Source organism: Ailuropoda melanoleuca, chromosome 6 (genome assembly GCF_002007445.2).
Source record: "Ailuropoda melanoleuca isolate Jingjing chromosome 6, ASM200744v2, whole genome shotgun sequence".
Lineage (NCBI taxonomy): Eukaryota > Metazoa > Chordata > Mammalia > Carnivora > Ursidae > Ailuropoda > Ailuropoda melanoleuca.
The window spans coordinates 27,552,939-27,580,728 of record NC_048223.1 but is presented as its reverse complement, the minus strand read 5'-3'; the positions used below and the strand labels follow the sequence as shown (position 1 = coordinate 27,580,728).

Here is a 27,790-nt window from a genome sequence, read left to right as displayed (position 1 = left end):
AATCATCGAACTTTACACCAGAAACCAGGGATGTACTGTATGGTGACTAACATAATATAATAAAAAAACATTTAAAAAAAAGAGAAAATGAGGTTGACAAAAGGAAGATGGACATTAGAATCATAGGCACCTGGTGCACATCATCTCAAAATGGGCTACTCGACCCCGATGAATGTTAGAATAGAATTTGGCTTGGAGGTTCCATTAGGATGGTACTTCATAGTTGTCTTGGTTTCCTATTGCTGTTGTAACAGATTACCATAAACTTAATGGTTTAAAACAACACAGATGTATTATGTTACAAATTTAGAAGTCAGAAATCCAACCTGGGTCTCACTGGGCAAACCAAGAAGTTGGCAGAGCTGTCTTCCTCTCTGGAGGCTTGAGAGGAGAGTTTATTTTCTCACCTTTTCTAACTTCTAGAGGCTGCCTGCATTCCTCACCTTGTGGCCTCTTCCACCTTCTAAAACAGCAGTGGCCAGTCAAGTCTCTTCACACCGCCATCTCATCGGTCACTCTTTCCTCCATTAAAAGACGCTTATGATTTCAGTGGGCCCACCTAGATAATCCAAAACAATCTCTTTTTTTAAGGTCGACTGGTTATCAACCTTAATTCAATCTGCAACCTTAATCCCACCGTGGCATGTAACATAACACATTCACAGTTTCTGATGATTAGGAACACTCAAGGACATCTTTAGGAAGCCATTATTCTGCCAACCAAAATGGTATTGGCCAGTATATAGTACATCCCCAAATTTATCTTTAGCTAATTACTTTTCTACAGAGATAGCCGATTGAAATAAGAACACAGATTTTTTTTAATTAAAGAGATAAACTGTATTTCATTGTTAAGTAGTGCCTAAGTTCTCTTCTGTTACTGATTTGTTTTCCTAAGTAGGTTAAATGTAGAAGCTTAGAACAAAATTAAGGTGAGGTTTGTTCTCCCTCCTTACAACAAAAGCCCTAACCTCATCTCAAGTATTATCACTCCAAAATGAAGGAAGACAATGTTCATGCATAGCATGTAGCAAGAAACAGTGGGAAGGAGAAAGCCAGGAGAAAAGCATATTCACCCAGTACTGGGTTACTCATATCTCTCCTATAAGACTTCATTTCCAGAAAATACAGTCCAATTACTGTCTATACCTTACACTTTGGGAATAAAATGAGTGAGGGATTATGGAGGCTTAAACTTCACTTAGGCAAGGAGCATATGCTAGAGGTCAATAACCACAACTGGAAGGTACATTATAAATCACTTGAGGCATCATCTTAGAAACTATTTGGGCTCATTATAAGTATTCCAGGATGTGCCACATGTTTCAGCTAAAATCAGTGAGCAAACTAAAATAAACCTAAAGAATTATATTTAAGAATTTGCTACCAATTCTTAGCAGGAGAGGGTCAACCTGTTAAAACACACACTTAACTCTTTCCAGAGAGATCAAGATCCACGTTAGGAATGATGTAAAAAGCATGCTTTGTTCTTACATCCATGGTATAGGATGAGAGGAGCATGTCAGAAAATCAAATATATTATAAACTGTCATTTATCTAAGTAGATCGGGACTGATACATAGAGATAGTTGGTAATCCTGAGACTACAGAATAAAAGGTATGAGAATCTTCTGACTGCTCCATTTTTAGATAAAGGACTTGATCTATAGCAATTAATACCTCTTAATAAGACATTGTTAAATTTAATGGAGCACTCACCCATATTAGAAAAGTGAAGACCACTTGGATACTCTTTAGAAAATTGCTTTTCACACACTCAGAGAGGTTCCTGTTATCTTGAAAGAAGATTCATTTGTTACACCTGGTGGAACACTTTGCACTTTGTGCCTTTGGGCTCATCAAAACACTAACTATATTAATGACCAAAAATGGAGAGACAAAAATGGGTTCTTAAGGAATCATTTCATTTCCTCGTGGTATTTTTTTGAGAGAGGGAGACAGAAAGAGAGAGAGAGAGAAGAAGGAGAAGAAGACGACGACGACAACTAAGAAACATCTTCCAGTGAGAAGAAAAGTGATTTTGAAGTAGTTTTGCTAACTCAAAACCAGAGGTGGATGGGCATCACCAATTCATTTCATTCCCTTCCATTCTCATATGTCCACATTTTCATCTTGGGAGAACCATTATAATTAAGTGATGACTTAAAAGAAGACTGGGGATCTGGATGATCCTTACCATCATTCTAGCATTTTCTTCAGTAAGTGCTTCACTGTATGACAGGGAAGAAAAAAGCCTTTAAGTAGAAATCATTTGTCCTGTCATCCTCCTCCTGCCCCTTAATTCTTATTATTGGAAACTTGTTAAGAGAAAACCATTACCAAGACCATTCCATTCACATTAGAAGACTTTTCCTATCTTGACACCAACTCCTTAATGTATCTTTTTCTTTTTTTTCCAAACAAAGACAGTGAGAAAGGAAGAGCAGGCATTCTGACCCTTGTTCCAACATAAGTAAAATGCAGCTAATGATGTCCTGAAATGTAAGTATGTATTACTAAAAGTAGATCCTATGTTTAGCAAGTGATGGAACAGCACTTAGGCAGAAAACTTATAGAAAAGCTTTATTCCTCTACTGCCCACTGGAAAGTAAAACATTAAATGGTTTCTTATTTTCAAATTTTAGTTATACTTTGCCTTACCCCATGGTAAGATACATCTGAAAAGCTGTGCATTAATCAACCTTTGTAAGCTAAATCGCGATCTTCAGTAACTTACTCTATGATTCCTGACATTCTTCATCTTCATTTTGAAATCCTAATGATTTTAGCTTCAAATGTCTGTCTTATGCCATCTCTTAGTCAGATATCTAATTATCTATAAATAAAAATTGAAATGCAATAAACTGAACCCTCTATAGGAATATTTTTGTACTCAGAATAATTTTTAAAATGAATTTTAAAATGAACAATTGAAACTCAAATTCTCTGCTTCATAAAATTTCATGCTTTCATAATGGGTTTTCTTACAAGAATGTACACCTTTATAATTAAATAGAAATTTAAGTTACTCTGATGGACTATAATTCTATGATTTATATGGAACCTGGTATAAGATTGGTGCTTAATAAATAACATCACCACTGTTTCATGTTTCTGTTTATTTAATGTATACTTACACTTTGCTTCCCATCTTTTCTAGATCTGTGGACCTGCTGTGCCTTACACATAGTTGCAACTAAAGGCATATTGTTGATCGAAAATATCTGCTACCTCAGAAAATCCTAGTGTTGGCACACTTTCCTCATATTGGTCATTGGACATCTTCATTTCATTAAGTATTCCTGTTAAATGAAGCCCTTAACAAATATGCCTCCATGGTTGTCATTTCCTGCCCCCCTCTCTTCCTCCCTTCCTCCTCCTCCTCCTTCTCCCCTCTCCTCCCCTTTCCCCTTCTCCTTCTCCCTCTCCCCTCCCCCTCCTCCTCCTATCACTTATTAAATGTAATGAAGGCCTGAAAGATCACTGCAGGAAGGAAGTGTTTACAGCCTTTGTGCAAGGTAGGATACAGGAAATTGACACTCATGATTCTGGCTACACAGAAATCTGTCACTGCTTATTGCTAAAGCTGGAAGCCACTGCACATCGGGCTTACTTTTCCTCAATGCCTCTCAGTCCTGTTATTTTGCCACCCTTTATTTGAGCTGAACTGAGAAAGATTTGAAGGCACATGGCATATACCCCAATTTATTTAAAGAGAGAGTTGGGAAATGAGCTACACATTGAGCAAAAGTAGTGTTGGGGAAGAAAAAATTGCATCTACCTTTCAAAATTCTTCCAGCTAATCTAAGAATGACATTGGCATGAGAGAGATCAGTAGAAGAAAAAAAAAAGTTTAATTATGTGTGCATGGAGGCCCAATAATGAAATTGAGATCTAAGAAATGGCCAAGGCAGACAGTTTTTATGCTTTTTATATAGAGATAATAAACTTGTTGAGGAACTGACAAGACAAAGAAAAGTTATGTTCAGGAGCTTTAGTTAGTAAGGAATTCTAAAGAGAACTTGGGCTGGGATAGTAAATTAATAAAAGTAACAAGGATTGTTCATGCAGCCTTCTTGGCTCTGAATTTCCTATCTCTAGTGATAAGAATATCACTTTACCTTCTGGTACAGAGTGGGTACCCTTCACATGGGAGATTTATTTCCTGCTTTTTGGAGACAAAGAGGGGTCAGAGTGTTCTTTTTGCACTGACTGCTTTTGAAGTAACTTTTATTTAAAATAATAAATATGTCAGAGTGGCACATTTTGGGATGGCCCATCTTTGGCCCCCTAAAAAAACCAGTATATATGTATATGAAGAAAATACACACTGTGGAAAATGGCCAGGAGGAAAAAAAAAAAACTATTTTTTTTCTTGCTGTACATTCACTTTCTCCATATTTCAAAGTGTGATTCTTCTGGATGATTCCAGCCATCTGTGTAATATAAATAGATTAGCAGAAGATATGGATTTGGACTGTTATCTGTTGGAAATAGAAAAGCCCCTAGTTTTTAAATCGGGCTGGGATTGGCAGTAGTGCAGGGGGCATCTGGACCGCAGCCATGAGTTTATGGTCGCCATGATGCAGGACATGAAAAGATATCATAAAAGAAGAAATATACAACAAAAGTCAGGCAAGGAGGAAGTCTACAGGTCATCAAGACTACCTGCCTGTCTTTAAGCCATTGCAGGTCATCAAGACTACCTGCCTGTCTTTAAGCCATTGCAGGTGGATGACTGCTGACCCTGTCTAATATATGTTTAATTCTTAATCCAGCTGAAAGATCTTGAAGGGTGGAGGAAATTTCAGGAAAATAAAACAAAAAGAAAGGTTTTATTTTGGAGAAAATAAAACACATAATTTTAAGGAAAAAAAAAACAGGAAGCAAGTTCTGCAGGAAAGAACAAAAGGTGGTAGAAGACGGAGTATTCATTTTACCGTGTTCTTGTTCACAGCCATAAAAACATTTTCCCTAAAGCACTGTTCACAAAGTATGGTCCCTGGATCAGCAGTATTGGCACCCCCTAGGACCGCATTGGACACGCAAACTCCTGGGCTCTCTCCAGACCTACTGAATCAGAAGTTCTGGAGCTGGGGCCAGCAATCTGTGTTTTAACAAGTCCCCCAGGTGATTTTGATGCAAGGTAAAGTCTGAGAACCACTGCTCTAAGTATTCTGTACATGACCACTGAAATACAGAGCTGTCATTTGAGACAAGTCCCTGCCTGCCTACAGACATAACTTGCATTAGCGGTATAACAGGGGTCCCAAATGCCTATAGAAGCTGAGCAGCTATAGAGACCAGTGCAGGTTGCACTCAGACGCCCTGCAAGACATGTAGCATGAATGACGGTAGCAGACTGGGCAAGGGTGGTGAGAAACTAGAAGGAGCATAGGCCCCATCCGTAGGAGCTGGCCATTACTCAGTTCTGGCTTCTTGTTGCCACGAGGGAATGCAAGCCCAGAATTACTAGGTTTCCCAATTTTTTTAATTAATTGAAATAATAATTTTTATATATAGTGAATATATTTTAAAATCTTGACAACTAGTTCAATTTAAAATATACAGGGGTGCCTGGGTGGCTCAGTCAGTTGAGCAATGACTCTTGATTTTGGCTCAGGTCATGATCTCAGGGTTGTGAGATTGAGCCCTGCATTGGGTTCCACACTCAGTATAGAGTCTGCTTGTCCCTCTCCCTCTGCTCCTCCCTCTACTTGTGCTCTCTCTCTAAAAATTAATTAATTAAAATATGTATATATAATTGTCTGAGCCAAAGAAAACTGATTACTGGTCCAGAATCAACCACAGCTCTTGGGCAATGGTAGAAGGGGAGAATGACATGGGGAAACAGAGCCCAAAGTTATTGAACTCAGTTCCTCTCTTCCATTGTATGCTTCCAATACCACAATTAAAAGGACATTGTCTTTATATTGTGATTTTAAATACTCTCTATCTATCACTTCTCAGAAAATGTTTCCACATCCATCTACCACAATGTCTGGAATGTTATCATTAGAGATAATCTCTGTTTATTTAACTGTTCATGCCTCAAATGGGTTCTTTCTCCTGAAAATACCTTAGAATGGTGGTCAGGTAAACATGGCCTTCAGAGTCACATAATTTGGTTTCACATCCTAACATTCCCATTTACTAATTATAATTTTAAACATGTTATAAAGGTTCTCTAAGCTTCAGTTTCTTTAGCTGAAGCTTAAAAATAAACTATGATAATCAGTTATACCTTATGGACCATTGTTCCGACTCAACAAATGATATTTACTGTTCCTCTTGTTTCACTCATAAGCAACTTCCTGTGGATGAATTTATTAAACTGCTTTCCTCCAAGGATTTGAGAGAAAGTTTAATGGTGAATGAAATACAGTTAACTTGAGAACAGAACCACAGCTAGAGTGAAATGATTATACTTCCAGATGTCCTAGATATTGGCCTGATAGCCAGCAATTCCAACAGAATTTCTTGGCCTGTATGTCACACTTGCGAGGTGACCTTTCCCCTGAAGTCTTCAGCTGTATAGAATAGCGAGAGACATATTATAGGTTCCCTGCCTGCAGACCACAATCAAAAAATCCTTGTTGAAGGGCTTATGACTTTTTACAACGCCTTGAAAGCAAATGACCAAAATATGTCCTACATCTTTTTACATTAGCCTTAAAAATATCTGGAAAATATATCTGTGGCTCTAGTCATGCTTTCTGCCTCTTCCCCCACTCTGCTATTCTGCTATTAATAACTGATAAGAGCAAAATTCAATGTCATATATTTTCAATTGTGTTTCACATTTTGCTTTTCATGGATTAATAAGGAAGAACAAAATAAAATTATCTGACCAGTGAAATGCATTAGCCTCTGTCCAAATGTTTTATTTTGAAAATTACAAGTTAGAACCTTTGGCTATACCAAATGGAATATAAATGGAAAAAATGGAAATGTCTAAATTTTCTTGAGTCATTCCTCCTTTTTGTTATTGTTGTTGACATGTCCACACAAGCTGATTATGTATTTTTTAATAAAACTAGTAATTTTTAATATATAGAAGTAGCAAAGTCAAAAGATAAACTAGGGGTGCCTGGGTGGCTCAGTCAGTTAAGCGTCTGACTTCGGCTCAGGCCATGACCTCAGGGTCCTGGGATTCAGACCAACATCAGGCTCCCTGCTCAGCAGGGAGTCTGCTTGTCCCTCTGCCCCTCCCCCTGCTCATGCTCTCTCAAATAAATAAATAAAATCTTAAAAAAAAATAAAGCCAACAAAACAAAGAATTGGAAATAAGCATACTAGAAGTCATTTATGTTTAACACTTAGAAGTCTGAATGCACAATCTACCATTACAGAAATACTGGTGGGCAATACGATGTGTTAGAACTAAGTACAACGCATAGTTCAGTATCAAAAACTTTCTATACTGTAGAGTTTTGCAAAAGTGTTAATGTCATCCAACACTAAGCACTTAAGACACTATTTTTGTTCCTGTTTTTGTTTTTTCTGCTGCCACATTAGGAACCATCAATGGACCGTCCATTTCAACTTTCTCTAAACTTTTGGTATATTTTTACTTTAATAACTCTTCTATCAAAATGAAGTTTGTAAACAATATTATACTCTCACATGAGAAATCCAAGTAACTAAGGTAAGAATATTCAACTCTAGCTGACATGAGGTACACTACAAATTCACAGGTATAACCCAGTCAATATCTTCTGTGATCTAATGAAGAGTTAGCGACTATTCAGAAATGTGATGCCAATTTCTGCCAATTTTCTTATGAGTCTGGTGCCCTGATAATCGTACTCTGGGTGGACTTGGTCCAGTAAAAGTGTGGCTTTGTCAGGGACAATAAATGGCACAGGAACTTCTTTATAGGGGCCTATAAAGGGAGAAGGGAAAATCTAAAAGAAGTGAAAGGCAGGTAGTCAGAGGAGGGGAGAAACAGAGAGATAGATACTGTTTTCTTTTTACATGTTTTTCATATCACAACCCTCTGCATGGGGTCCAATAAACAAATACATATGTCTTGACTCAAATTACGCCTTGCTTTCAAGCTGCTTGATCCTTTCCTTCTTGCTTATGAATTGTCACAGAGAATATCGATAAAATTGTTAATTTTTATGGTTGTGATTCCATATAGGTTTCAAAAAGAGAAACTGAAGAAAAAAAAAGACAACCAAAGAAAAACATCAACACAGAGCTTCCAAGATTCAGCAATGGATGAATATTTTAAATATTCATTATCTTCTGATGGAGAGAAGCACGTTTCCATACGAAGGGTGAAGCCATCAATGGTCTCAAAACAATGAAGGACACAGAATGTCTCGAATTAGTCTATTAAATATCTGTTGAATACCTACTATGTGCCTAGCACAGGGCTGCGGTGCTGAAGATGAAAATAGAATTCTCTTCCTGCCCCCCATCCAAGAGCTGACAATCTAACAAAGAAATAGTTATTATAAAAAAAAAGCCCAAACTATATATACATATTCTATATGATTCTTGTTAAGTTTTTATTAAACACTGAGGCAGATTTCCATAGTGGCTTAGCCCAGTCTGCCATATCTGGGACAGTTTTCTGGAGGAGAAAATCTCTGAGATAATTCGTGAATACCTGCAGGTCTGGATGGGTGGGTGTGAGAGCAGGGTGGGAAGGGTGTTGTGTATAGTAAACACATCCATGGCATTTCATCTCACTTTTGGTAGCCTAGTGCAAGTCATTGACATCTTAGCCTGGAAAACCAAGGCAGCTCCCTGATGGTCTCCCCACACGCCCTCTTGCCCCACCAGACCCAGCCTTCATGCAGCGGTAGGGCTCATCTGGTCAAAGCACACATGCTACTATGTTGCCCCCTGCTTCAAGCCCTTCAAAGGCATTCCCAAGGCAGTTAGAATAACATCGTATGTAAGTAATTCTTCGGCACAGCCTCTAAGACCTCCTGTGACCCAGCCTTGCCTCCTTTTCCAGTACTGTCTCCTTGTGGTCATCTGCTTTCTGTCCCTCCTGTCTTTGCCTAAAGGTCTCCTCCTGGAGAGGTCCCCTCCTTCTCCATCTCAGCAGCTGACTTCCCATTTCCTTTGCTTCTATCATCATCATTATAATTTTCCAATCTCAGCTTTCCCCTTCAGTTTTTTTTTTTTCCTTCTTAGGCACTTAATGCGGCTTGGAAATTTTTAAGTTATTTTTCCATTAAATTCTCAATTATGAATAAGTTAATGTTTATGTTGGCCTCTCCCACCAGGACATTAGGCTGGGGTGACATCTGTTTCGCCTCCATTGTTTCCCCACACCTCGCATTTAGGAGACGGTCAATAACTGTTTGCTGAATGAGTGTAAGAGGCAGCATATGCGCGATGGTATGTACATTAGTCATGTATTTCTGCAAAACAAACGACTCCAAAATGTAATGGCTTAAAACAACAGACATACATTATCTCACAGTTACTGGGGGATCAGGAATCTGGGCACGTCCGAGCTGGGCCCTCTGGCTTAGATCTCCTGCAAATCTCTAATCAGCGTGTCGGCAGAGACCACAGTCACTCAAGGCTCTGCTCTCTCAGGGAGGAGCCACTTCTAAGTTTGTTCATGTTTGCTGTCAGCAGGATTCTGGCCTCTTCTGAGAGCTACTCATAACACAGCGCTTTGCCTTCCTTAGAATGAAGGCTTGTAGAAAAAAGAGAACGAGAGACAGTGAGCAAGACCGAGGTCACGGTCTTTGAAAACCTCATCTCTGTAGTGACATCCGCTAGCTCTGGCTGCATTCCATTCATAGGAGGAAGTCACTGGCTCTGGGCACCAGCATCAGCATCCTCTCTGGGCAGAATCTCGGGCCCCACCCTACCTATACCGAATACGCCTCTGAGGCCTAACAGCACTCCCGGGACATTTCCATGCACATCGAAGTTCGAAAGACTGTCCTGAACAACAAAAACAAGAACTCTAATACAGAATTGTCTGTCCTTTTGACTGCTCTACTGTTTGTGTCTCCCAGAAGTTGCAGCATATAGGGTAACAAATGATTTTTTGAATTTATATCATCTATAAGTTAGAGCAGAATTAGGGTGATTCCTCTGACAATCATAATCATAATCTCCCATATTTGCATTTTAAAATGCCTTTTGTAGGGACCCCTGGGTGGCTCAGTCAGCTGTGCATCTGCCTTCCACTCAGGTCGTGATCCCAGGCTCCTGGGATCAAGACCCACATCGGGCTCCTTCTCCCTTTTCCTCTGCCTGCCGCTCCCCCTGTTTGTGCGCTCTCTCTCTCTAATAAATAAATAAAATCTTTAAAAAAAAAAAGCCTTTTGTTGGGGGAAAAGGATGCAGTTACAACCAGCATACTGGGAATTGTAGAGAAAGAGTATAGACATCATCCTCCAGGTGAGCCACAATTGAAAAAGCACTGAGAACATTGCTCTAGAATATATATATATATATATATATATATATTCTCTCTCTCTCTCTCTGATATATATATCTTTATATATATCTGACATATTTGACTTTAAGTGACCCCCATATTACATTGGATTAATACTAATAGGCTTATCAGGGACGCCTGGGTGGCTCAGTCAGTGAAGCGTCTGCCTTCGGCTCAGGTCATGATCCCAGGGTCCTGGGATCAAGTCCCACACTGGGCTCCCTGCTCAGTGGGGTGCCTGCTTCTCCCTCTGCTTGTGCTCTCTCTCTCTCTCTGGCAAATAAATAAAATCTTTTAAAAAATACTAATAGGCTTATCAATATACAACACTTCCATCATATGTGCCAATAAAACTGACCTGAGTTGGAAAAAGTCATAGGAGTGGGATTCTGAAGTCCTGCCAATACTTCTTTTCTGCTGACTCCCTGAAGCAGTAAAAACCAGCAGCAATAACTGCAACCACAACAAAAAATCTGGCCATATTAAAAAATAATAATTTGCAGTACCTGATAAATCCCTGGGATGTAACACCTAAGTATCCTCTGAGCTGACCGCCAGGCAAGGAGCCATCGTCATACGAAGGGGTCTCTGGAAATGCTGAACACCTGCTATGCAAAGATCACCTGTCTGAAAAAAGCTGCTAGGAGGATTGCCTTAGGTGTCGATTTTCATGCTTAATGTGGATTTCATGGCAGCGAATCCAACCACCTTTGCCATAGCTGAGTGGAGCCAGAGCCAGATTTCCTCCTAAGGGAGGGGCAGATGCCTATGAGTTGGCTGGTGGCCTGGCATGTGTATGCTGCGCCACGAGACTGGCCCACACTTGGGAGTGACAAATGTAACTGTAATTGGGTTTCAGTCACACTTGCGGCCCAATAAACAATGTTTCTCAGTCTTTGCCCTGGGACAATCCCCTCCCTTTGTATCTGTATCGGACCTGTTGACTTGCTGCAATCAACAGAACGCAGCAGAAATGAAGCTCTGGAATTCTGGACCTAAGGCCTTAAGGATACCTCGCAGAGGGAAGTAGAATGGTGCACTGGGTTTTATACGCAAGTAATGAATCATGGAACATTGCATCAAAAACTGGGGATGCACTGTATGGTGACTAATATAACAAAATAAAAATTATTAAAAAAAAAAGAAAACTCTCAGCACTTAATGGGTCCATCCAAACCTCTGCATTATAAGACTTGCCCCAATGATAACAGGGCTTCTAGCGGCATAAGGCCACGTCCCTCTGCCAACCGGCGCCACCACCACCTCCCTTTAAAATGCCAACCTGAGAAGGCTCAGCACTGTTAAGAGAGTTTGCTGTTCATTTCAGCCAAAGCCCGGGGATAGACAGATAGGCCCTGGAAGGTAGTCTTAGTATAAATCCTTCCTCTGCCTTTTGAGATGTAGATTTACTGCCCAAACTACTTCCTCAAGAACCAAGAGCCAACAGTCAGGGAGATTACTGTTGACCTTGCTCCTAGTTCCTGGGGAAAGATAAGAGCCCAATTTCAGCGTTTGCCTTGCTTTAACTTACACCACCACCTCCTGCCATGAGAACTTTGGGGGTGCCTCAGTGGCTCAGTTGGTTGAGCATCTGCCTTCAGCTCAGGTCATGATCCCAGAGTCCTGGGATGGAGCTCCGGGTAGGGCTCCCTGCTCAGTGGGGAGTCTTCTTCCCCCTCTCTTTGCCCTCCCCCATTGTCTCTCTCAAATAAATAAATAATCTTAAAAAAAGAAAAAAAGATGTGCGACCTTTGTTTCTCCTCTAAGTGCCAATTAGAATACACATGGGCTCAGTCACAGGGACTGACCCTCGTGTACCCTTCAGCACCCTTCCCCTAGTGCACCCCAACCTTCTACGTGTCTGGCCTTTGTTGCAGTGAGGTGGAGTCCCGTTCATGCTGGACTCTCTTCCCTACTGCAGCTGTTTTCACTGAATAAATCTGTCCTCACCACTTTCATGTCTGATCCGATCTGCTCTGACAGTCGCTTCTGCCTTGCTCCCTTCGTGCTACTGAGCCACCATGTAAGAAGTCCAGGTGCCCTGCTGGCCAAGGACGGAGATCACACAGGGAGAGAGAGCGAGTGTGGGGAGAAATGAAGAACCCAGCCAACAGGGGGCAAATAGGTCCCCACAGACAGGACTCGGACTCCAGTCAGGCTGTCCCCCACCACCCCAACCTGGGAACTTCCTATCGCAAACATCACTTGTGAGGGAGGAAGCCCCCCGAGATGCTCCCATCCACATGGACATCAGGGAGAATACAAGAGTCACCTCTGCAGACCCCAGGCGAAGTCGGGACCGACACGACCACAAGCAAATCACATAGTTCCAGTTTTAAAGATAGTTTGATACACAGCAAGAGTAGCCAATCAACTCTTTTCTCGGGGAGGAGAAGGCAGTCAGCAAAATCCACAAGTCAGTCACTGAAATGAGGGGTAAAGAGGAGAGAAGAGAAAAGACTTCCAGTAGCAGCTATGTAAATCAATTTAAACAAACAAACAAAACCTCTCAGTGGGAAGCGAAATCATGCTAAACGTGGAGTACCAAAGTGCCCTGAGGCATGAGAGCGCTCCCTAGTCCCCAGGAACATTCCATATCTCCACCAGGTCTGACCAGCCGCTGAAACATGTCCGGAGGTTACCTGAGTTCTCTTTTCTTGCATCCTTGAATTCTGAGAGCAACCACTGCAATGGAATGAGCTTCCTCCAACCTCAGAGGTCCTGGGGCAGGTGCCATTTAACCCCCAGAAAAGTAAAGGTTAAGGGAGAAGGGGAATTATTAATGTTTCTATTTCCACTCTCAAATCCTTCGGGAGACTGCTCTGACCAGTGTTTTGTCTTTCCTCAGAACTCCAAGCACAGATTAATGGCATTTATCATTTACCACTAATGATACGTTCTCTGGGATTTTCTCCTAAATGACCTGTCGTTATTTTGCTTTTAAACAATTACCTCCATTTTTCCGTATACCAGTGAGGACGGAAACTTTGACTCCAACCAGCCTATAACTGCCTTGAGCAGGGAGACCACGGTTCGGATCATGTTTTACAATCTACAGAACACATCAGCCTCAATAAAACTTTTGCTGAACAGAAGCAGATAGTAAACCTGCAACCTGGAGGGGCCTACAGTAAAGAGGAGAAAAGCCCAATGTAACCAGTGTATGGCTGGCCAAGTAGAAGGGCGTTCAAATCTGGCACCTCTGGCCACAGAAAATATGACATTGCCAAAGGGACTGAAGGCAAATCCTCAAGCTAGTAGTTTGCTTTTAATTGAATTCATGAGAAAGGGGAAATAGTTTTATGTATTTATTTAATTTATTAATGGAATTCACTGAGTGTTTGATTTTGTTTTTGAAATTTACATTACTTGTTTATTTCGGCCAAAGATTTGAAGCAGAAAGGCACACAGGACACCAGGATTCTTCCTCCAGAACATGATGAATGAAGCCATCAAAGCAACCAGGGTTTCCTTTTGAAACTATTCATGAACCTGGGCCCCACTGAGCATTATTGCTGATATTATTCATGCATCATTCATCTCTTACAATGAACTATGGTTTCTGAGTGAAATTGTCAATACGTGTTAGTTCCTCGGGGGGGGGGGGCAGGCAACTTAGAAATGCAGCCTGAGGCAGAACACAGTGTTCCCACATTGGCTTCCTCCCTCCTGTCTCCCAAGCTCTTACCAAATATACACTTTTCTTACCCTTTTTTTTCCTCCAAAGCTGATGATTATATTTGTATATGATTATATTAAAGAGTAAAATGATAGCTTTCCACCCCAGTTCCACAGGATACATGGGACAGACAGACAGACAGAACTTTGGTCACAGTTAAACATTAGGTATTTTCATGAGCAAATCCTTAGAGAGAGGAGGGAAGCTATTTCCCAGTGTAGACATATACGACGCTTCGAGCAGTTCGGTTAGATAGTCAGCTGATTGTGGAAAGCAGGGTAGGGGTAGTGTTTCACGCTCTCCACGGAGGATGTTTCTCTTAATTGGGCAGTTTAGCCACTTAGGAATGCATGTCAGGCCCTGCCAATAATCAAACAGCCTTTGCCCAAACTGGCTTCCCCTCTGACATAGCTACCTTGACCTGTTAAACCTCCCAGTGTGCTGAGCGGAATCAACCTTCTCCTCTCTCACTTGCCAAGAAATTTTTTTAGCAATGAGCAAGTTGCCCATACAGAGAAAATCCACTTGCCAATAATGCCATGAAAGACTTAAATAAGCGTCATGGTTAAAATGTGCGGATTTAATATCTAAGGCAATTATTCCTATCTACCTCGGATTCCTATATTTAGCCAGCACCAGTCTGGGGAGACAACAGACATCCCTGGGAGCCCAGCTTATCTGATAGGACAACATAACCTTTAGGTCTGATAACCGTGCCAAATATTGAATACTTAAAAGCAAATGTTATTCTAATTAACTGCATTCACAAATGACAGCAGCTTCTCCTTCTAAAGCTGGCTTGAAGACTTTCCCTCAAGACTCAAATTAGAAGCAAAGCAAAAAAGTAACGTGAGCATAAAGCCAGTTTGCACTAGGTTAACGGGAAGCAATCCATGACCTTCAAAGTTGAGGAGGAATTGTAGTCTAGTGTACTTTTACAGCATGATCAACAGGCAATGCTCTACTCACTAGCCAGACTGAAGCTGGTGGGGCAGGTTCACAGGCTAGGATTATGGGAACACGGGAACAGAAAAACAGCTGATCTAATTTATCCACTATAAATAAACTGTTCTTCCTGAAATGGGTTTTCTAAGAGGACCCAATGCTATGGTGAGTTCCCCATAGTTATTCTATCTATTTTCTCTTTATTATTATATTTATCACACAAGCAATATGTGTTGTAGACAAATTAGAAAATACTGAAGAACAAAGAAAAAACAATTTAAATCATACCTATGTACACAAATCCTACTACTCTCAAATAACCACTGTTAATATCTTCATATAAACATTTCCTGATTTTTTCATATAACATGACATATATACGAGTAATAACTGAGTTTTATGTGAAACACTTTCATAATATTCTTTTAAAAATTGATGTATCATGTTTCCATATAATGGAATACATACTTACATCATCATTGTAATGTTGTATTATTGTTGTATTATAAAGAACTTAATGATCCTGCCGTTATCAGATATTTGGGTTACTTCTAATGGGTGTGTATGGAAATGTGCCCGAAGCCTGGCCCAAATTTCCCAGAGTTCACACTTGAAAAGATTCCTGTACATTTCAATGTCAGCCCTGAAGAAAGCTATCCATTGATATCGGCAATGCTCTCAGTGAGCAACTTCTGGCATTGTCTTTCAGAATGGCTCCTGCATCTGCGGAGTGTGACTATGAATGCTCCCCATTTTCCACTATTACACACTGGCAGTCAAGGAGAAGAGAAAGCATGGTGCCCCAAAATGTGGTAGAGTGGAACAAACGTATCCACATAAATCTTGAAATTTCCACACAGTTTTGCTCTACTTTAAACACGTAAGTAAATTTTTAATTCTATGCTCTCATTTATCCATGTCAGTTTTAATGTTATTTTTACCCAATATCCTTATATTCAATCAATCTCTGTGTTTGCACGAATACATCATGAACGAAAAAATCACGTACCAGTGCTATGGTTCCTGGGGCTACATGCCAAAACAGTTTGCATTTTGGTCATGACTGGACTTGTGAAAACAACCTCAGGCCACGATGAGCCAAATCCTGTGAGTGAGAGGGGTAATTGACATGGGGGATTGTAAATTCAGGATTGTAGTTTCCATACCATCAACATCTCCTAAGTTTGTGTTCTAGCCATGCACTCTAATATTCCTTATCTCATTTGTCCACATATCAGCCTTGTGAAACAACCAGGCAGAGACAACTATCCCATCACTTGGGCTTTGTTTGGAATGCTGGAATACTACTTATTTTTCTAGCTCCTACTTCTGATTCCATGTCATTCCATGACATTCTGAAATATCCTCATTAAATCTCTGGCCATAATACACTTTACCTGTTCAGATCTTTACCTACCAAAAAGCCACAGATCATTCCCACATGCTCAATGAACACATAGGAATCTTCCTCTTTATGACAAGTCCCCACCTGTTCTCATCCTTCACCTCCTTTACCACAACGACCATCACCTACAATCTCTATGTGCACACCCTTCCTAGGAACACATCCTATACCTGTTTATCTCCTATAATGTTTCTTCCTATAAGTTCTTCAATTTCACAGTCCCACAATCTTCGCCACAATTTCGCATCTTTCTTCCTCAATTATTACTACATTTCTACCAGACATAATATTGATATTCTGCAATCCACCATTTTCTCTCGGTCTCTTAGCCCTTCTGATTTCACTCCTTCCCTTCTCTACCTGAACTTGATGATACCTATCACCTCAGCTATGTTCCAAACAGCATCTTCAGAGCTTTGGCCTGCTGCCTTGGTTGTGCTACAAATTCACAACTTAGATTTTCCCACGGGAATCTCCAACAAACTGTATCCAAATGAAACTCCTTACAGACTTGTTAATTTGCTCCTTCTTCAGTTTCTGTACTTGAGTGAGGGGTCCCACAATCCACCCCAGTACCTCAAACCAGAAACCTGGAAGTCATTCCCCATCTCCAAGAAGCCCTCATATCTTGCATTGTACATCTTCAAACTACATCTTGAATCTTATTCTCTCTCTTTACATTGCCAGCACTACTTCTCTGCTATTGACCTGTATTATCTCTACAAATGACAGAGAAAACCCCCTAACTTGTTTCCCAGACTTGGGCCTCAAACAGCCCTCCTTATTATGCTAATGATGAAGATATCCTGTCTTCTTCCTTCACATTCTCCCTTCCAAAAACACAAAACCTGCAGAATGCTACAAGAATACTCCATTCTTCTTTCTTTCGCAATGTGTTCAAAAGGAACTGGAGATGATTTATAGAGAAATATACAACAGGAATTAAAAAACAGATGAAGAAAGAAAAGGAAGATGTGGTAAGAGAGAGAACAGAAGATTAATTTGGAGGTAAAGATCTATGCCATAAAAACATGTACAGTTGTGTGCTGTGGCCCCAATCAATCGCTTGTGTACCTCTTGTCAGCCAAAGCAAAGAAGGAAACCTAGTCAGTTGCAAGCTTCATCATATCAAGGATCAAAACAAATTCGTTGCTGATTGTGAGACCTAAGAGAAGTGTCTCCCATGGTAGCCCAGCATCATTCTCAGACTTCCATGCCAAAAATCCCACCTATTCAATCCTCAGGCCTGACCTTTACTTGTTGGGGTTTTTCCTGATTCCACCTCCACCCCTACCGACCAGAGTTAATAATTCACTCTTTCCCCCCACTTCAGCACGTTGGACTTATCTCTCTGTTTTCACAAATTACACATACAAAGAATGCTTGCCTTCATGCTATACCATGGTCTTACTGAGGGAACAGACTCTACCAAGCTCATCTTTGTATCCCCATTAGGACTTGGATTAGTGAAAACACATCCGAATGATTTACATTTGTACTTGAAGAATAAAAGATCTATGCCATTTAGTATTCCTTTGTAATCCAAATAGGACTAAGACTGACTTTTGTGAGCTGATTATAATAGTTAACAACATAACTTTGGCATGTCCCAGCCCATCTGTGAAGTTCAACTGAACTCAGCTTTCTTTAGGACCAAACATGCACATCAAAAAGAAGCTTATTTATTGGGTTTGTGGGCAGAGGGGAGAAGATAGAAATCGAGCCAACCAGCCTTTCTTCCAGTACTCTGCCCCTGCCCCCAGTGTGAATGACCCTTAGGTCACCAAATGCCTCCTGACAGGCTGGGCATGGCTTAAGGCAAACCTGATGGTAACGGCTCCCTCCCATTCATGCCAAAGAGTATCAGACAAATAGGGCCGGGTCTCAGAATGACCTCATGAAATGACTGTCACACTGACTAAAACGGCTTTATCTGTAAGCTGGGCTCACACATACTAGTGTTCTTTCCCCACTTCTGTTTATAAGTGTTAACCAAGCTTTCTATTAGTTCCTCCACCTGGGGTCGTAATAGCAGAAAGGCACTTATATCTCTTTGGCTTACTTCTGTCAAGATTCTTAGCAAAAGTGGGGATGAAGGAGCACATATGATCTCACTGAGAGCTCCAGTTCTCCCTCCCTCCTTAGATATATTACATTTCCACTCCCCTCTTTGCAGTAAGTAGGTCCATGTCACTAGTTCTGACTAGTGGTTTTGGTGGTAAGCTAATTCTTCGCCTAACCTTCCCCTGAGACAGTAAACATGTAAGCATATGTTCCGATGGGGGTGACATCAAATCGGTATCCTGGAATGTTGAGACACTACATATTAAGTGGCTGCCCTGGGATTCACCAAGACTTGCAGAAGATTTTTCAAGAGCAAGAAATACACATTTATTTTACGAAGGCATTGAGATTTCATAGTGCTTGTTATCGTAGCATTGTCTAACCTATCCTGACTTACACACACGGTTTTTAACCACCACCGTGGACTCAATCAGTTTACCTTAACTTAGGGAGAAAACTTAATTCATCAGAACATTGTACTGCCTGAGTCTTCTCAATAGATACAAAATTATCATTTCATTCAATATCTATTTTGAGCCCAAAACAGATTCACTCACTAAACTCTGTTTGTTTTTTTTACTGTGTTTTCAAGAGAATAAAAAACAACGACATGAAAAGATGGTCAAATTAAAGCTAAAAACTCTTTCGCCATTTTGGTTCCAATCTCCCAATAAGAAATACCCTTCATATGCCATTACTAATAACACCTATATAATGATTCATAGATTGAGAGATCATAAGAAAGACACAAAAACCAGGTGTTCAGGGTCTTGCCAGAGAATGTGCATTTCCCCATGTCATTCATTCGGAAAGATGTGTGATTCTGGGGCAAAAGTGGCAAATTATTATTTTTTTCAGGGTGAAAAAATCAGTATTTTTTTGTAGGGCTCATAGGGAAGCAAACCCAAAAGGAGGCTGGAGGGCCTGAAGAGCATAATGAGATGGTGTGGATGACAAGCCCTCAGTTCCATGCAGTCACAAATGGCTTGTTCACAGAGGCAGAGTTAAAGAGGATCATTTTTATCAGATGGAGCGGTCAGATGGTAACCTGTACCCCAGGTGTATAAATGTTCTGCATAGAAGAGCTGCTGGCCTTTTAATACATTTAATAAACTCTCAGCATGTGGCAGATTCCACACAAAATATGAAAAATGTTGAAATGAGCTGGATGGCAGAAAGTCGTGTTTAATTGCCTCTCTTACTTCCTAAGACCTTCTTCAAACGGAGGTGTGCACGCCATTCACACTGCCTGCCCAGCATGGTTATTTGCCAGTGAGATTGTACTGAGTATAGCAAACACTAAAAATGATCAAAAAGCAAAACAAAACAAAAGGAAGAAAGGAAGAAATTCCTCTTCTAGGAAGGTCCTGAAAAGACAGTCTCTTCAACAATTAAAATGATTAGCCTTTCAACGAAAGAGCTCCTTATAGCTGAAGACAGCTCTCAAGACCCTATGGTTTTGATTACTTAAGACCCTCACAGTAATGTATGGGCTCTCACAATCAAACACTTATGCGGAATGAGTAATGACTTACGTAATGGAGTTAAAACCGGGGATGTTGTCATGCCTGTACGTGATTAGTTTAATTTTTGTCTGAAATAACAGTTTCCAGGGGCTATCTCTACGTTTTAGGCCCTTAGGCTTACTATATTTCTCTGAGTTAAGATAACTGTATCTAACCTCGAAAATCTGGAGTCAAGATGCTTAACTACCCATAATAGCTGCTAAAACACTCTGAACACTTACTTTATGTCAAGCTTAACTCTAAGTTCTTTCTATGTATCAACTGTTCACAAACCCCTCTGAAGAACCCATTTTACATATGGGAAAATTGAGGCATATATGGAATACATTTTCCCAGGGCACACTGTTAGTAAATGGTAGGAGTGGGATTCAATTCCAGTCAGTCTGGTTCCAGAGCCTGACCTTCTAGCTTCTGTGCAATAATGTTTCATACATTAAATATGCTTCAGAGTAATTAATTTCACGTGAGGCTTCACATATAATAAACCCCATTTACAGATAATGAAACTGAGGGCTCAAGAAAGATTCAAAATTGTTGAAACCTACTGAAAGGCAGAGTGAGAACACATACCTGGGTCTTGGAATTCTAAAGCCTATAGACTCCCATGAAATAATTTACATCACTCCACTTGATAGTGATGTGTTTTATCTTAAGATAGAGTGCAAACAACTTTTAAGGGTGCATTTTTAAATAAAATGCTATTTAGCAATTGAAATAGATGAAAATGATGTAGAATGGAAGAGAAGCACAAAGACAGATATCTTAAAAAAGGTTTAGTGAGACACAGTGCTGATCCTAGTGCCTTGTTTCACAGTACCAGCTCAGGACCGTGACGCCCTCTACATCCTACTGAGAAGAAACACACCCCTGCTCCTTGCTGTTTTCCTCCCCACCTGGGGAGCCAACCTTGGTAAGTGCTCACTCAGGGCCTAGATGAATACCGATGGCAGAGAAGTGCTCACAAAACACTGCCTTTTTGTGAGCTTTGTCTCTTTCTCAGGGTTACCGAATGTGCAATGGCATAATGGAATGGAAAGTATTTTATAAAATACAATGTGCGAGGTAATGTAAAGTGCTGCTCTCCAATGTATCTTGAAGATGGTGACCACAGGCAGTCAGTCGACTGTGTAAGATGTACATTATCGCAGACCTTTAGCTTCCCTCGAGAGATGGCGGAAGTCCGTGATGATTCAGGGAGTCCCAATGTGTGACTGCCAAATTAGTCTGTCAGCTACAATCCACAAAGCCATTTTCTGAAGTCCATAGACTTAGATACTTTGGAGACTCAATTCACGCAGGGAAGATGAACTTTGGTGACTGAACACAGTACACAAAGAGACAAAAGAAAACCCATACTCGGGCTCCTGCTGTTGGGAAATTAGATCCTTAAGGAAACCTCCTCGATGATCAGGAGGGTTACAAATGTCCCTTTCTTATCATACACGTAGGTGTCATGCCTTCTCAAGTATAGGGGCAGAATTAGACAGGCGTCAGGGAATGAATGGATGGATGAATAAGGAGGCATACATTTTATGTTATTGAAAAAATACCGCTGAAGGGACAAGGACACAAGGTATGTTCCCCAAATGTTTAAACAATGGTAAGTTTTGAAAAAAGTTAAGACCTGAGACAGTCTTATAAAGAAATTTGCCCATGGTTGATGTTACACACAAAATGAGAACTAAAACAAATGTTGAACTTTGGGTTAGAAGCCAGAAAATGGCTTAGAATGTAATACAACTATTGGCATTATATGAATTGTCACAACAACATTATTAGTTTATTGATCACAGAGAGGTTATGAAACTTGCTTAAAGTCACACAGCAAGTAAGTGGTGGAGCCAAGTTTAAAGTCTGCTGATCTGGAACAAGACTCTAGTCCTGGTATGCTATCACTCCACCTTCTCCCACCTGCAAGTTTAATTCCCACAATAAATATATTTTTGTGAAGGTACTACTATAATTCCTATTTCGCAAATGAAGAAATGGAGGATTAGAGTGGTTTCGATAGTTCACCAGGACTTCACAGCTAATACAGACCCTCATCAACATACGCGTGAGCGTGTCCATACACACCTACGTATATATATATGTGTATCCTGGATAATTTCACCGTGTTTTTTCTTAGTCATATTTCTCCATTTCTAAAGTGGAACTACTTCATGAGACAGGTAGGACACTTAATGATCTAGTCCCTCTACATTGGCTGAAAGGGATTACTTAATGAGAGAACACAGTCACCACACGGCAGATAACTTTGGGTTATTTCCCTATGGAAGGGATCTTCTTTCTAACATGTTCTGCAGAAAGTTTGCAGTCTGCTCTGCATGTGCCCCTAGAAAGGCCTCTTTCTAACTTGAAGGATGCACTATGCCAGTCGACTCTTCATCCCTGCAAAGCTGAATGTGCCGCTTCTGCGGCTACAACCTCGGTTCCATCAGTCCACTCTGATAGAGAGCTGGGGGGGCCAAATAAATCCCGAGGTAAAAGGAGCCATTTCTGGATTGAGGTCCTAGAAATGGGACCCCCCTCCCCACACTGCCAATTCCTTTGTAACACTGCTAAATATCTCACTGTTATTTCCTCTGAACCTATTTCTGTGTTACCCTTTAAAATGTCATTTGCCATTTGCTTACCGGAAACCCCCTGCAATGGATTGCATTATTTCTCATGATTCTTTATCTTTCCCCTATCAAAGGACTGCAGCAACATGCCCTTGTCATTCCTCATGGGAAGAGCACACTTTCCCACCCTACTGGTATTGCACTTGACCCTGTAGCTTGCTTTGGCAGATGTAACAAATCTGCCAAGAAGAAGCCTTCAATTTGATTGTGTGTTTATGCTTCTCTGCCCTCTCATGAGAAGGACATGTGCTAGAGAGGGGTCCTTGAGACTGGGTCCCGGAACGTGGAGCCGATCTAAACTCGCAGTGGAGAAAAAAGCCACAGCAGATAACCCAAAGCCACCATCATGTAAAGCGAGCAAGAAAAAATACTTGTTGTAAGCTATTGGGATTTTGAGGTTATTTGCTATATAGCATCACATAGCAAACACTGATTAATAGAGCTCTAAACATCTTATAAACTTTCCAACAATTCAACCAGCCCCTTCATCACCTGATCTCTGTCTTTTTCTCTACCTTTCGTCACTCTGCCTCACCCTTTATGTGCTACCATTTTCAAGATGTATACATTGCCTTGCCTGTCTTTGGTAAATTTGGCACATTGCCCATACACACTGTCATCTGATTAACTCTTAGTCCACACCTCCTTAGTCAGCCCCCACCAGCCCCTTAACGGCAGGCTTAGTTATTCCACCTCTACGCTTGCATGATACCTAGTACTGCCTGGAATATTCAACCAGCATTTATTGTGCTAAGCACCGAGTCTATAATGGGAACAGGACAATAACTGTCTTTCTTAGTAAAGTATATGGTCTAACAATGCTCATTAAACTGATCTCACCATGGGTAATCAGCTGTTAATGTACGTCTACCTCCTACATGAAACAACAAGCTTCTTGGGAGCAAGGACTATGCAGGGCATTCCAGAGTGACTTAATTGTTTTCACGTACTATGCCCTCAGTTCTGCTTATTGAATGAATGAAGAAATGGATGACTAAACAAGCATACGCATAAACATGTGGGTAAATAAGTAATCAATCTATCAAACAAACAAATAAGCATGTTCTACCATACATTATTGTAGAATTGGGTAATGTCATGAGATATTACTAAGTCCCCCTTTCCTTATTCAAAAAACATGGAAGTTAATTTATATAAATGCTTTTTTTCCCCAAGTACAAACATTTGAAGAAAAAGTCTTGCACAGTGAGCTAGTTTATCTCTAAAACTACTTTACCAAGAAAAAACAAAATGAGGAGAAACTTTTACCTTGCTCAGTTGATCAAGTGGACAGGCTTGCACATATAGATAATTCTAGTTATTATTATTTCACAATGCTGTGATATCTTAGTGCTAAAGCCTCCACTAAAACCCCAAAAGTGACAATCTTCAATTTTCAATGGTGCTTTAAAGTTTACAGCTGAATCTATTTATTCCACTGTATTTACCAATATTTTATGGTTTATGTATCACTGTCTAAGAAAATATATAGTTCCATTTGATTTTTCCCAGTTTGTCTACTGAAACTAAAGGAATAATTATTCCAGAACCCTTTGAGCTATAATAAACACTAAAAGATTCAAGCACTAACTCAAATGTTTATGCTATTTTGGCGGCTGAGATTTTGTTTTTGTCACTGATTGATCGATAACTTGATGACTTTAGAGTTTTCCTGAAAATTTGTCTGAAAAAAAATTTAAAGTTTATCTTAAAAACATCCTACCAGAGGCGCCTGAGTGGCTCAGTGGGTTAAGATCTCCGGGTCTGGGATTGAACCCCTCTGCTTCCCTAGGGAGCCTGCTTCTCCCTCTCCCTCTGCACCTTCTCCCACTCATACACGTGTGTGCTCGCTCTCTCTCTCTCTCTCTCAAATAAATAAGCAAAATCTTTAAAAAAAAAAAAAAAACCACAATCTGCCATAGTGTGATAATTTCACATTTAAAATCTGCATTTTATAACCATTTTCTTCTAATGCCTACAGCTGGTAGTCAATAGTTAAGGTATCTTTGGGAATTAAGGCAATAAAGAAAATAATTATGTTCTTTGCATCAACAGTTACTATTATTCTACAAGCTGGATACTTCTAAATTTATTCGCTCTAATGGTGACATAATTTAAATGTAACCAAATGTACGTGCAAGCATGCACGCACACACACATGCACACCTTTAATTTCCCACTAATGGGAGGGAAGGCAGAGAAGGTTAGAAGATCATCTCCATCTCTTGTCAAATACAGACTATCATGCTGAACTTGATCTGTTGCCCAAGGAGTAAAAAATACTTTACAGAGAGAATATCATGGGCTCTAATTTTTCCAGAAAAGTTACTAAACATTTAAAGGTCCAATGTCATGAGATTTTACAGAACTAAAATCTAAATAGAGTTAAGTTAATTAAGGAGATATGGGTTGGTATCAATTTATAACAACAAAAATATTGTATACAACAAAAGCACATTTTCTGTAACAAAAGCCCATGACTGAAATGTCCAATTAGCCAAAAAATATATATCTTTAAATATAAAATTATATATATAAATATATATCTTTTCACCTTCTAAAAACACGAGTAAAATGAAAGCATAGGAACTTAAAAAATATGTTACTGTGCAATCAACACAGAAGAGCCCACAGTAGTTGAGAGAGCTCAAAATTTGGATATGGATAGACATTGGAAGAGTGCTAACCAGTGTGGCAACATGGAGACAGCTTTGACCTAATTGCTTGTGCTGAAAAATATATATAAAAATAGAGCAAGTTTGTCCTATAGAAACCCTGGGAGAATCAGCATTTAAGGCCTCAGGAAATATGGAAAGTAGAGATGCGGTAGCCTCTGATGACATGAAGACTGGCTGAAACTCTATATTCCTAGTATTTAAACCCCAATGATATCACTCTGATACTCCTAAGCCAGGCAAGAATGGACTCCGCACATATACACTACGCACAACTTTGTAAATTGTTTCTTTATTAAACTCCTCAAATTACCCTATTGGACCATAACATCTGGTGTGGTCATGGGACCCCGACTAGATACTATAATTGGTACTGAGTGGGGTCAAGGACCAAACCTTCAAGATAGAGATTCTGGGATGGAGTTGCTCACAAAGTCAAGGAACACAGATTCCTCTTTGATGGAGAAAATAGAAAAAAGATCATCTGGGGATATGGTGGAGCCACAATTACTCAATTTATCACCAGTAGTAGCTCGGGATGAAGTACAGGCACTGGGAGATCAAGTGGCTATGAACCTAGTCAGTAAGGGAACAACAGATCACCCCAGAGAGCAAACGTGAGGAGAACAAAAAATTAAAAGCTATGAGCCTGTGGAGAATTCTTCCTTGGTAGTTCTCAAGGAATCCATCATTTCTACTGATAACAGGGTGATATGGCTAATTGATCACACAGTCCATAAAGATGAAATAAACTGGTAGTCTATTAAGTTTCTGCTTGACATATATTGGCAAAAATAGTCTTGGTTGCCTGAGAAGAAACTAACTCATACCATGGTAGAGATTCTGGTCTCTTACCAGTTTTCAGACCTAAATCATAGATCCCCCAGCCCCTCAATTGAGAGGAAGGTCCATCTCCTTATGGAAGGATCCTATAGCCTAACCAAAAATGTACTCTTTCCCCAAGCTTTTCAGAATGATTTGTAGCCACTTTCCAGGGCAACTGTACTCTGGAAAAAGGGGAAACAGCCTGACCTTTTGGGGAGTTATTAGATATTGGCTATGAACTTATGCTAATCCCTGGAGACACTGGATACCACAGAGAACGGGCCTATGGAAATCTGGTAATAGACGGAAACTTGGCCCAAGTTCATCTAACAGTGGATCCAGGGTAACCAAGAACACTCCTCAGATTATTTCTTTAGTCCCCAGAAAGGAGGTACACTTAGTAAATGGGCAGAATCCACATTAGACCCCAGGCCCATGACATAAGGTCTATTATGTTAGGAACGGCCAAATGTAAGCCAACAAATCTCCCCTTTTTTGGGGATTTGCAGATTAGTGTCACCTTCAAAGAACTGAATAACATGGGGGATAATTGTTCATACACATACTCATTCAATTCATCAGTGAAAAATCCAAGGAATACACTCTCAATATTTTCTCTCCTTTGTCTCACCATATTCCCGATATTTCATATTGTTTACTTGTTACCTACAGGAGATGGGTACCCAAGTGTTCGTTTTATTATTCTCTACACTCTAAAAGTAGTCCATGTTTTAAATTTCTCCATACTCTTAAGATAATAAAACAACATATTTTAAAAATAAATAAGAAAATTAGAATCTTAGCAAGTTTGTAATTCTAAGGAAAACAAATGAAAATGTATAAAAATAAAAATTAGACCATATGATGTGACTCAGCTAAGCTATACGTAGTCAAAATTGTATAATAACTACTATTGTTTTCATGCCAATGTATGTTTAAATACGCCAGGGGTACTGTGGGAAAAAGACAAAGGCACAGCAGGAAAAGAGTTGTGCTACAGATGGAAACTGAATGGAAGCACAAAGAGATTAACTGCCCAAGGTTATACAGCTCAAGGAGGTTAGAGCCAGGCTCCCAAGCAAGGCAATCTACTCTTGCCGATACCAAACAGACACAGGTAAAATTGTGTGCAAGTGCGTGCAAGTATTTGTTCTTCAACACCGCCCTACAGGAAATCTGGAAATAAGTCAGATTTAAGATTTCGTAGAGATGACTAACACTTTGAAAGCTAAATTACTAATAATATTTATTCTTGGAAGCTTACTTTCAGCTCGTGGTGGATTATTTCAAGGAGATGAGGTAAAGTTCTTATGACAAATTATACCATCAAGTGGTAGTTATTACAGGAGTTCTCTTTAATTTGTTTTGTTTGGGTTGTTATTTTGGTCCCTGACTTGAGTTTTTATTTTTTTAATTTTTACTTTATTTTATTTTTTATTTTTATTTTTAATTTTAATTTTTTTTTATTTTTACCATCACCGATGGACTGGTTCTCTTCAGCAATGCTAGCTGATATTCCTTGGAACACTAGAGACATATTAGCTGAAAATTTGATATGCCTGTATTTTAGAACAGGAAGCATACACATGCAAAGACAAGAACTGAAGTGAGGGAAATGACT

At 40.0% G+C, this 27,790-nt stretch overlaps 1 protein-coding gene across 2 annotated transcripts in view; it reads right to left on the bottom strand.

Moving 5' to 3' along the window:
- LRRC3B (leucine rich repeat containing 3B) overlaps nt 1-27,790 on the bottom strand; it is a 436,067-nt gene that overhangs the window by 233,497 nt on the left and 174,780 nt on the right. Inside the window, exon 1 of one of the 2 annotated variants that reach the window (XM_034662091.1) lies at nt 408-501. The exons of the other annotated variant lie outside the window; for it this stretch is intronic. The gene's annotated coding sequence lies outside the window, so the exon portion shown is untranslated. Of the gene's footprint in view, nt 1-407; nt 502-27,790 lie in introns of those variants that run through there. 2 annotated transcript variants of the gene reach the window in all.